The sequence below is a fragment of the Phyllobates terribilis genome, unplaced genomic scaffold, assembly GCF_046119375.1.
Source record: "Phyllobates terribilis strain yellow unplaced genomic scaffold, ASM4611937v1 Scaffold_5436__1_contigs__length_51690, whole genome shotgun sequence".
Taxonomy (NCBI): domain Eukaryota; kingdom Metazoa; phylum Chordata; class Amphibia; order Anura; family Dendrobatidae; genus Phyllobates; species Phyllobates terribilis.
Window position 1 is genome coordinate 18,361 of NW_027368183.1, and position 9,687 is coordinate 28,047.

At 35.4% G+C, this 9,687-nt stretch overlaps 1 non-coding gene across 1 annotated transcript; it reads right to left on the reverse strand.

The window, feature by feature from the left end:
• Window positions 1-9,269: 9,269 nt before the first annotated feature.
• On the reverse strand, window positions 9,270-9,466 carry LOC141250214 (U2 spliceosomal RNA). Its single transcript, XR_012312551.1, has one exon. It is a non-coding gene; the product is annotated as a U2 spliceosomal RNA (small nuclear RNA).
• Between the last annotated feature and the right edge of the window lie 221 nt (window positions 9,467-9,687).

Genomic DNA, 9,687 nt, shown 5'->3' on the forward strand with positions numbered 1-9,687 from the left:
TGCCCAAGTCTTTGATGCCACAAAGAGGTTTGATCTTCTATAGTAGAAAGGCAAAGGTGACTCTTAGGGATGTAGTTGTGGTCGAATACGTAAGTGATATTGACTTGCTTTCCTTTTAAGATGACTTCATTTGCAGAATTCCTCACAAAGTACTTTGAGGTAGTAAATCTATCTAGAATGTAGGTTCTTATCGGCATGTGAAGTTGCATGTCGGGTATTTGGGTTCGACATACACAAATCATTGCCCACGGTTATTAGGCTGACTTACCATTTGCCAAGACAACAACCAGTTACTTTGTCAGATGGTCAAAACCTACCAGCTTGGTTAGAAAAGCAACAAATCAGCCACACAATGTTCACAGAGTGGTTCAAACTGAATGATAGAGATGTTAGAGCAAGAACATACACGTACACAGAGTTGCCAAGAAACTACATGTGGAACGCAAAGACCAAAGTGTGTCAAGATCGCAAGGGGAAAAAACGGTTGGAAGAATATTTTACGCTCACCCGGCCTCGGGGGAACTATACTACCTCATAATGCTCTTGAATGATGTTGAAGGACCAATGTCGTATACGGATATTAGAACTGTTCAAGGGAAAGTTTATGACATGTTATACTTATGTAACGCTAAATGAGGATATGGAGTGGACAGATGCAATAAATTAAGCCTAACCATGGGCATATGGGGTTCAACTACGCAAGTTGTTTGTCACAATCCTACTTTTCTGCGACGTTAGTAGCCCAGCACGATTCTGGGAAAACAACTGGGGAGCGATATCTGAAGACATAATCTATCAAAAAAGAAAGCAATTTAAGTTCCCGACATTAGAACTATCGGAAAAGCAAATAAAAATTTACACCTTACTGCAACTTGAACAAATACTAGGCACAAACGGAAAGTCATTGTCAGATTATCCGGGATTGCCCAAACCAGAACAGAATATGCTAACACGGATGGATAACATACTAATACGAGAAGAGCTGGCCTACAACACAAGAGCAATGGAAGAGTTACATGCTATGCTATTCCAATCACTAAATTCAGAGAACGGCATACCTATCAAAAGGTTATTGACACCGTACAACAAGGAACAAGTGTTTAGGTGCTTAACGAGTAGTATTCCCGGAATCTAGGTCGGAGTTTACTTATGGATTAGCGGGATGCTCGTAAGCGGTATTTTGTGGTTTTATCATGGAGATCCCGGTTGTACTCACTTTTAGTGCATTCGGGATGGAGCTAGAGGAAGTATACCATGCCTACATCGAAGGAGAAGCTGAGAGGCAAAGCCGAGCTGCCTCGACGCTTGTAGAAGACCGAAGACCATCTCAAGAGAAGCTGTCACGACCGAGATGGAGTATCACGACCGAGAGTCAGCCTCAGTTGAAGCTGTCACGACCGAGACAATCCATCACGATCGCGACTTAGCCTCAGTTGACCTATCACGATTGCGACTTCCTATCACGACCGCTACTGGCCACAGACCTGATAAATGGAGCATTGTCACGATCATGACACCCCTGTCATGATCGTGACAACGGAGACAGACGACCCATATTGAAGATTTTATCCGAGATTCTGATTAGTTTTTCCACATCTTTTTAGTTATTTTGATTTATTTTATTTCCCTTTTATTAGATACTATATAAGCCTTTAGAAATTAGGTTAGATTCATTAATCATTCATCATTCTTTCATTATTTTTTTGCCACATTCATTTAGAGAGAACTCAGCAGCAGCCTCCAAGAAAGCTTCCACCTTTATCATCTTCCCTGGTTTGTTTTCCCATCATTCATCCATATTCTTCAATGCTTTCTAAGGCTATGTCTGGCTAAACTCTCTATAGTTCACTCTTAAGGCTGAAGCCATTGTTTTAGGCTTTGTTGTGAGAATTCTTATGTTTTTATTCTAAAGTTAATTTCAGGATTGTTTTATGATCTTGTGCTTTATTGACTATTGATTGATCTTGATTTTATCTAGGTTGCAAACTAGGTTGATTAATCATCCATCATATTGCTAGGCTTGATAATTCAATTTGTAAAGTCTTGTCTTTTAGGTAGCAATCAGAATTTGCATAGACTATTTGCGAGTGCTTATTTTGTAGAGATTATAAACCTGTGTCGTGTATCAGCTATTTGCCAATGGTATTGCATAGGCCTACTTATCTTTGATCTTTATGTTGTTGCGCTTTTGAACCTTGGGATTTCCTTGGTTATTGCTTACTATAAGGGTTTCTAGGACTATTTGGATTAGTTGCTATTTACGAACAAAGAGTAGGACAACCAAATTAACTAATTCAGAATATAATTTAATAGAATTCGATGATCAACATTCCGATTAAACAATGCGCTGATGCTAGATAGAGTGAGCTCCATAATCATATTAGTTACAACCCAACATTCATTGCTTTTACTTTTGCTTTTGCTTAGTTACTTTAATCACAATCAAAAAAACCCATTGTTACTATTTGGTAGCACCATAAGAAATAAATTATCGTTCTGGCTCTCTTGGGAGTTGACCCCTTCTTACCGCTTTACTAGTGAATTTGTTAAGGTGGGTATATTTGATAGGCACAACGACCGTTTTAGCCTCATCAAATTTTGGCGCCGTATACGATCGGAAGGACACATTGTCTTAGCAGTCGCATCATCAGGTAAACAGTTGGAAACATTAAAACTCCTTATTTCAATTTGAAAATAGAATCATGGTTAATATAGTAGATGATAAATTTATTTCAAAACAAATAGCTAGACTTATATAAAAGAAATAATGTTCAACAACAAAAATTATTTCAAAATCTATATCTTCTTTTAAACATGTATTCATATAGTAATATGGAATGAGGGAATTCTTTGCAAATGCAAATTCTTGCACAAAAGGATGTGAACATCCCCTTTTTTGAAGACTTCGTACTTGGTGATTAAAACAAGTAAAACATATAACTACTATATTCAAAAACTAACTCTATAAATTGGGGAGTACATAAATCTAGATCATTTATTGCAAAAACTAAAAATATACAGAGATGATAAAAAATAGTTCATTAGTAACAAATAAAAAAAGTATAATAATAAGATCACACAGAAGATGTATTGATGATACACTATAGGAAAATATAGTAGGAACAAATTATCATCTATACTCGAGTCCAAATGTTAACAACAAAGTATAAAAATAACATCACATAGATAAATTATTAATGATACGCTATAAAAAATATATAATAAGTAAGAATTATAATCTATATTTGGGTCTTCACGATGGCCCGTGCATAGCACGAGCCACAACCTTATAGTAATACTTATAAACTTGACTCTTTTGATGCATTTATTGTACAAAAGATGAATAAACAAATCATAAGACAAAAAATTCCTCAAATCCTATAAAAATTAAATAACAAAAAAATCCTTGTAACGGCCATTGGTTTAATTCTCTTTGTTTTGATTTGCTAGAAAGACATGTACATGCATTTATTTATGCGTGTCACTTCTTTAAAAAATAAACCTTTCACTACCCTTACACACTTAGTTTTTGACACTTAGGGTTACAACCCTTTCACTACCTTCTGTTTCGGAAATTTAATGCAACGACTCCTTATCTTCTCACCTCTATAAAACCCAAATAGAAAAATCATAATATTAGACCTCACATTTTTGGCTTCTCTTGCATCTCCTTCTACCCCGGTTTTGTCAACGATGAGGCTAGTGTTCTTTAAACACCGATTGATTATCTTTCTGTCATCGTATTGATTGTTATTATCTCTTTAAAAATTCAGGACAAAGCATTCTTCTTCTTAGCAGTAGACAGAGCAAGACCGGAATGACATTGACAACTCATCAACCTTTAAACAGTTCTTTTTCCTGGCATATAAGAATCCTTACATGCTTCATCTGACCTTCTTTTCTCGATTTGACAGACTCCTATTTGGTTATGACACCGGTAACTCTCTCTCCCATTCTCTCTTTCATCTGACCTTCTTTTCTCGATTTGACAGGCTCCAAATAGGCATTTGATGTTTTAACCAAGTGACCCCTCTCTAAAAATCTTCTAAAAAAGACGCTTTTTAGTTTCTATTGAATTTGTTATGGATTACAGAATTTTATAACTATGGATCTATATCCGGCTGAAAATAAACTATGGTGAGAAAATATTGACTGTTTTGAATTGTTTAAGAATTTGTTTGACTTCTTGTGAATTTGATTTTGCAACTGCAATGGAGAACTTTCAAATTAGTCATGTTGCATATCATAAATGGATTGCTAACTGCTATTGACAATTATATTGCTATGTCCACCATCCTAACACCTGCTAATCTTTACTTTAACATAACTATTCAACTGTCTATGTAGAAGTCTTTGTTTATGTATACAATCATGTAATCTCATGTGGTATTTCTAACTAAAAATTATGCTTTTCTTCTAGAATGAAGTTACATTTCCTTCTCATGCATCTAATAAACATCTAATTCATTTTTATGGTCTTTTATATCCTAATCCTCCTAATACTTATAACTTTGGGTTTTTTTAAAGCATTTATTGCCTTCAATTTCAACTTGGTTTCTCAATTGAATGTAATATATAACGTCTAAAATTTAACTATTACTAAAAACCATTAGAATGTATGGTTTTAAATACAATTGAAATGGTTCTTCAACCGTACGGTCGGTGTGATTACGAGTGTACCAATTATTAATATGAGGGTGATTAATTAAGCAATCAAGTTGAGTATGGTTACTGTGACAGACACGTTTAGCCCAATCCTTAGAAATGTTTATTTAATTTTCTTTGTTATAAATAAATTTTAAACATAGCTGATCCTTGGCAATCAAAAGTCCATGCATTTTTTACGCTAATAATAATTTGGGTGGTCTATCCAAGCATTTTTAAACCAAAAAGGGAATTTTTCATAATTTGATCGATTTCCTAGTTGTAAAATAATGAAGCAGTGATTTGACGTAGTGAACGGATGATGAATGGTTTGCATTGAATCAAACCATCTTGGGAAATTATATCGAGTTATGCATCTATCTAATTTTTTTAGGATAGTATTTATAAAATATGTTGATTCATGCAATGTTTATGGAAAACCTATGGATGAAATAGTAAAAAGATCAAATTGATTTGTTAAATTTTGTAGTCTTCAAAATCTGTTGTGATTGGATGAGAACCGCCCCATTTATCAAAAGAGTGTAGTAGTTCATTAAAGTCACCTATAATAATAAAATGAATTTCATGTGAAAAAACAATGTTGTCTAAATTTGTCCAAAATGCATCTTTATTATTTTCAAAAGACGGAGCATGTATGAAAATAATTTTAAATTTCATTAAAGAGTTTGAAAACTGATCAATAACAATATTTTTATTATTATGAATAATTGATAAATATGAAGCATGAATTGTATTGGATTGAAGAATCCATAACCCATCGTTCCCTCTACTTTAAGAATAGTGATTGATTTAAAACCCTATTTATGAAGGAAATTATTATTTGGAGTAGTATTCGGTTTAGTTTATGTTAAACATAAAATATCACATTGATTTTTTTTCTCCATAAATGAGATCTCAATCCAAAAGTCTTTTCATCGCACACCCTTACAATTCCAGTGTGCTATTTTCATAAATAACAATATAATTCGTATATGGAAGGTGTCCATAGACATAATGTAAAGAATACTTGAAAGTATCAAAAGTATAGAACAAATACTTAAAGATATACAAAAGGATACTAATAGGTAGGAACTTTAGATAATAATGCCAAAAAGTAGCATTTACTAAAACGATCAAGGCATTTTCTTTTACATGTACTAAGTTATTTAGAGGATGAAAAGAGAGTTTTCATTTGTGCCTAAGACTTAAGACATAAGTCCTAAGGACAAAGCAACTGGGAATTCACCCATCATTTCTTGGCTAGCATAATATTACTACGCCCTTACTAACAGCAAGCCTATGGGCTTTCAAACAAACATTGACCAACACAATGGTCATCCACTTAGAATAACGAAAGTGAAATCTGGGATCAAAAAGTGCTTTACAACCAACATTAAAAACCGTAACCTTATGATGTAAAAGTTCAGGATCTTTAGTTGCCGTAACAAAATTTCCAGAACCATTCAACTTATAAAGTCTTATAAACTTTCACCTTATATTAGTAATAAACCCTACCCTTGATCTGTTATGGTGGATCTTTATTCAGTGTTGATGAAAGTGTTATCTATAGCCTTCCGCTTCCTGGAGGATGAAGCCGAATGATCATGGTCTAAGGAGGGATTTTTCATCACCAGAGGTAGATATGATGACAAAACCTTTGAGATGTCTTTTTATCGTGGACTGAGAATTCATAAAGATGAAATTTGATTCACCAATCTATAAGGGAGTGAGTTGAGGTGCACATACACTAGGAGGAGTTAAGGTTCTAGTGACAGGAGCAGTTGTTCTCATATTACCAACCACATTATGATTCTACAGAGAGACAAAAATATCTGGAAGAGAGGTAGTTTCATTGAACATCTGAGATTTGAGATTCTGAGCTGAAATAACATGTGGTTCATAGACATGAGGTAATGGTTGAGTGTGGTAGATGGGATTGTTGATGTCAAATGGTCATGCGAGATTGAGGTTAACATTGATGTTGGTAACAGGAAAACTTGGCCTTATCTTGTTAGTATTCTGAAAGTACACGCTAATATGAATTCCGATTTATGTGTTAATAGAAGCCGTAGTCTGAGTGTTATGAGTTACAAACCTTCACTGAACAAATTTTGGGCAAACTTCTGTTGGGTTTAAAATGGGCTCAAAGGCAAAGTGGCCTCCCATGAGGTTTTTCATGCATGCTACAGGTTGTGCGCGCTTCTCTTCATCAACTTCAACATCAATAGTAAAAGGTGACATTCAGAGGTTGTTGAGAGGGCAGATATTTGGAGTATGGTTAGGGGAAGTGCATACATTCCATCCTTTAGAAAAACTCTCGTACCACATAGGAAGGGTGTAAGGTTATCCACGAACACCAGGAAAAGTAATAACATCAGGAAATTTACCATTTCTAGGGACCTCAACACTGATACAAAACCTGGTAAACTTCATTCTATTCCTAGCATTAGAAAAGTCATCCAGTCTCCGTACAGTTCCTAACCAATTTCTATGGAGGATGTTTTGTATGGAAGGGTTAGCGATTAAGTACAGAGGCAGTAAAGGGATTCTAACCCAAAGGTCATTTGATCTTATTTTTTGAGTACAAGGGTTGAAAGTGAGAGTGTAGGGAAGAACAAGGACAAGTTTACCTGAAACATGAAAAGGTCTATTATTCCAAACCACTCTCTAGCTTCCATGTTGGCAAAGGTGAAAAGGATACAAAAGTTTCCAATTTCATAAAATTGAATCTCACCTCTAACCACTCTCCAAGCTTGCCTAAGTCAACTAACAACAGTTTGGGAATCAAAGAAATCATTAACCACTCTAATGATAAAAGAAAAGTGAGTTAAACGGGTTAAAGTTTCTTGAACTTCAGGATTAGATGAGGCGTTAAGGGAGTGGAGGTAAAGGCTACTGATTCCTGGATAAAGATTTCTTCCACGGGACTAGATATTGCATGAGTACCTAGTTCATCATCCATATTTTCAGTAGAGAGGTTGTCTTGGATGTTAGCTTGCATGTGCTCAGAATGTTGAGGAGTATCTTGATCACTCATCATCTGGCTTGGATTAGCCTTGGAGAACACGAGGTAAGGATCTTTAATGACATACAAAGTGCCAGAATCTAGAGTTTGTAGGTTGAGGATGGAGTTTAGGTTGGACGAATAAGGGAAATCAACCAGTGCATGGGAGTAGGATCGTTCATTTGACATTGTGGTGTTACAAAGAAGATTTTCAGGAAGAAAGTGGAGAATATATAAAGAGACAGTTGTCACCTTTATAGAAGAAGAAGATGATAAATGAAAAGGATGAGTGAATTAGTGTAACTGTAATGTCCAAACTTCTAAAGAGATATGAGATGAATTAGATAAGATGTATATGTCGAAGTCTCTATCTTGCAAACTATTTCTCAAGCAAAGGTTGTACGAGTTAAATATGTCTTGAAGTTCAGATCTTGTACAACAACAACACGTCAATACCTTCAACCAGATAGTTGGTGCTCTGGGAGATGTGGGAGTGAAGATTGATGACGAAGACCAAAGCCATGATAAAGTTGTGTTCGTTAACCCTAGCATATATGAGACATTGTTAATAGCACTTACGTGCGGGAAGGAAACGATAAATCTGGAGACGGTTAGTTTTGCATTACTCTCTTATAATGAGGACGATAACATACCGGTGGAGATAAGTCTCAGGACGATGGGTTGTATGTTAACAACTAGGATAGGGGAAAACAGAAGGAGAAGCAATCAGATGGCAAGAAACATATATCTAAGTCAAAGGCCAAGAAGAAAGCATATTGCTTTGGGTATGGAGAAAAAAGCCACTTTAAGCAAGACATCACAAACATAAAGCAGATCAGTGAGAGGAATTCCTAAGGGATCGTTAAATGCTGCGAAACATAGTTCAGTATGATAATCCAAACAGTGGTGATTCAGATATGCTTTTAGTAAAGTCAAATTGTCATACAAATTAGTGGATTGATAAAGGCGTGCTTGGTTGCACAATTTTTTTTCACACGGGTCAATATCATAATTTGGGTTTCCTTTTAATCAACCAAACAAGACTTATCTTTCCATAAAATAAGATGAGAGTTTGTTGGCCATTGGATCAAGAAGATCAATGGTGTAGAAAAATGCTAGAACGGTTATAATACTATCATTTTAAAACGTTTTCCGCAGAAGAAAAAAAATGAAATGATGAAAAGTAATATTTTCAATATCTTTATTCTATTTTGTCTATCTGTAAGCACTCACTATGCATAAGTTTCTTATAATACATTTTTATTTTAAAATAATATTAGAAATGTATATAGTTTTTAGTCATTTTTAGTATTTAATGCATTTACTCTATCTGTCATTACACTTCAGCTAGTGATGAACCACCAAAGACTATTACTTAACTAGGTTGCTCTTTTTATTCAAAAGGCACTTAACTCCATTAAGTGCTGCAGTGAGAGAAACACTTTCACAAGCTTGAGAATAAGGTGTGGGAAGGAGAGCAAACCAGAGAATTTCATCAAACATTATCAACAATACTCAAACAGCGCAAACCAGAGAATTTAATCAAACATTATCAACAATACTCAAACACATTTTGTTTTCTATAGACAAAGGTGTTTGAGAGAGCTTGGACTAGTGTTGGGTGGGTTGCGCCAGGCCCTAGCAATAGTGCAACGCTTGGGCGACGCTCAAAGGCCCAAGTAGCAAGCTACTTTGATGGGCCTTCTCCCTTAAAAAATAAATTTAATATCGAAGTGGACCAATGGCCCACATATCAGATATTAAACTGATAAGAACAGATACTACACTTGATCTTAGCCAAAAGGCCGAGAAAGGTATGATTTGCTAATCCTTTCTTTGTCTAATTTATACCCTCTTCAAACATTACTCTTCCTTCTGATAGTCGATGTGGGATGTGCAGTCTCACACTTATGCCACATTTGGCCATCTAGGGCTCTTTTGCTGCATTCTTATTGGTCGCGGTTATCCTCATTGTGGGCCCACTGATGATGGGCTCTGGCCCTGCGGCCGTGGGTCCCCCGGGTTTACCCCTTCTAATC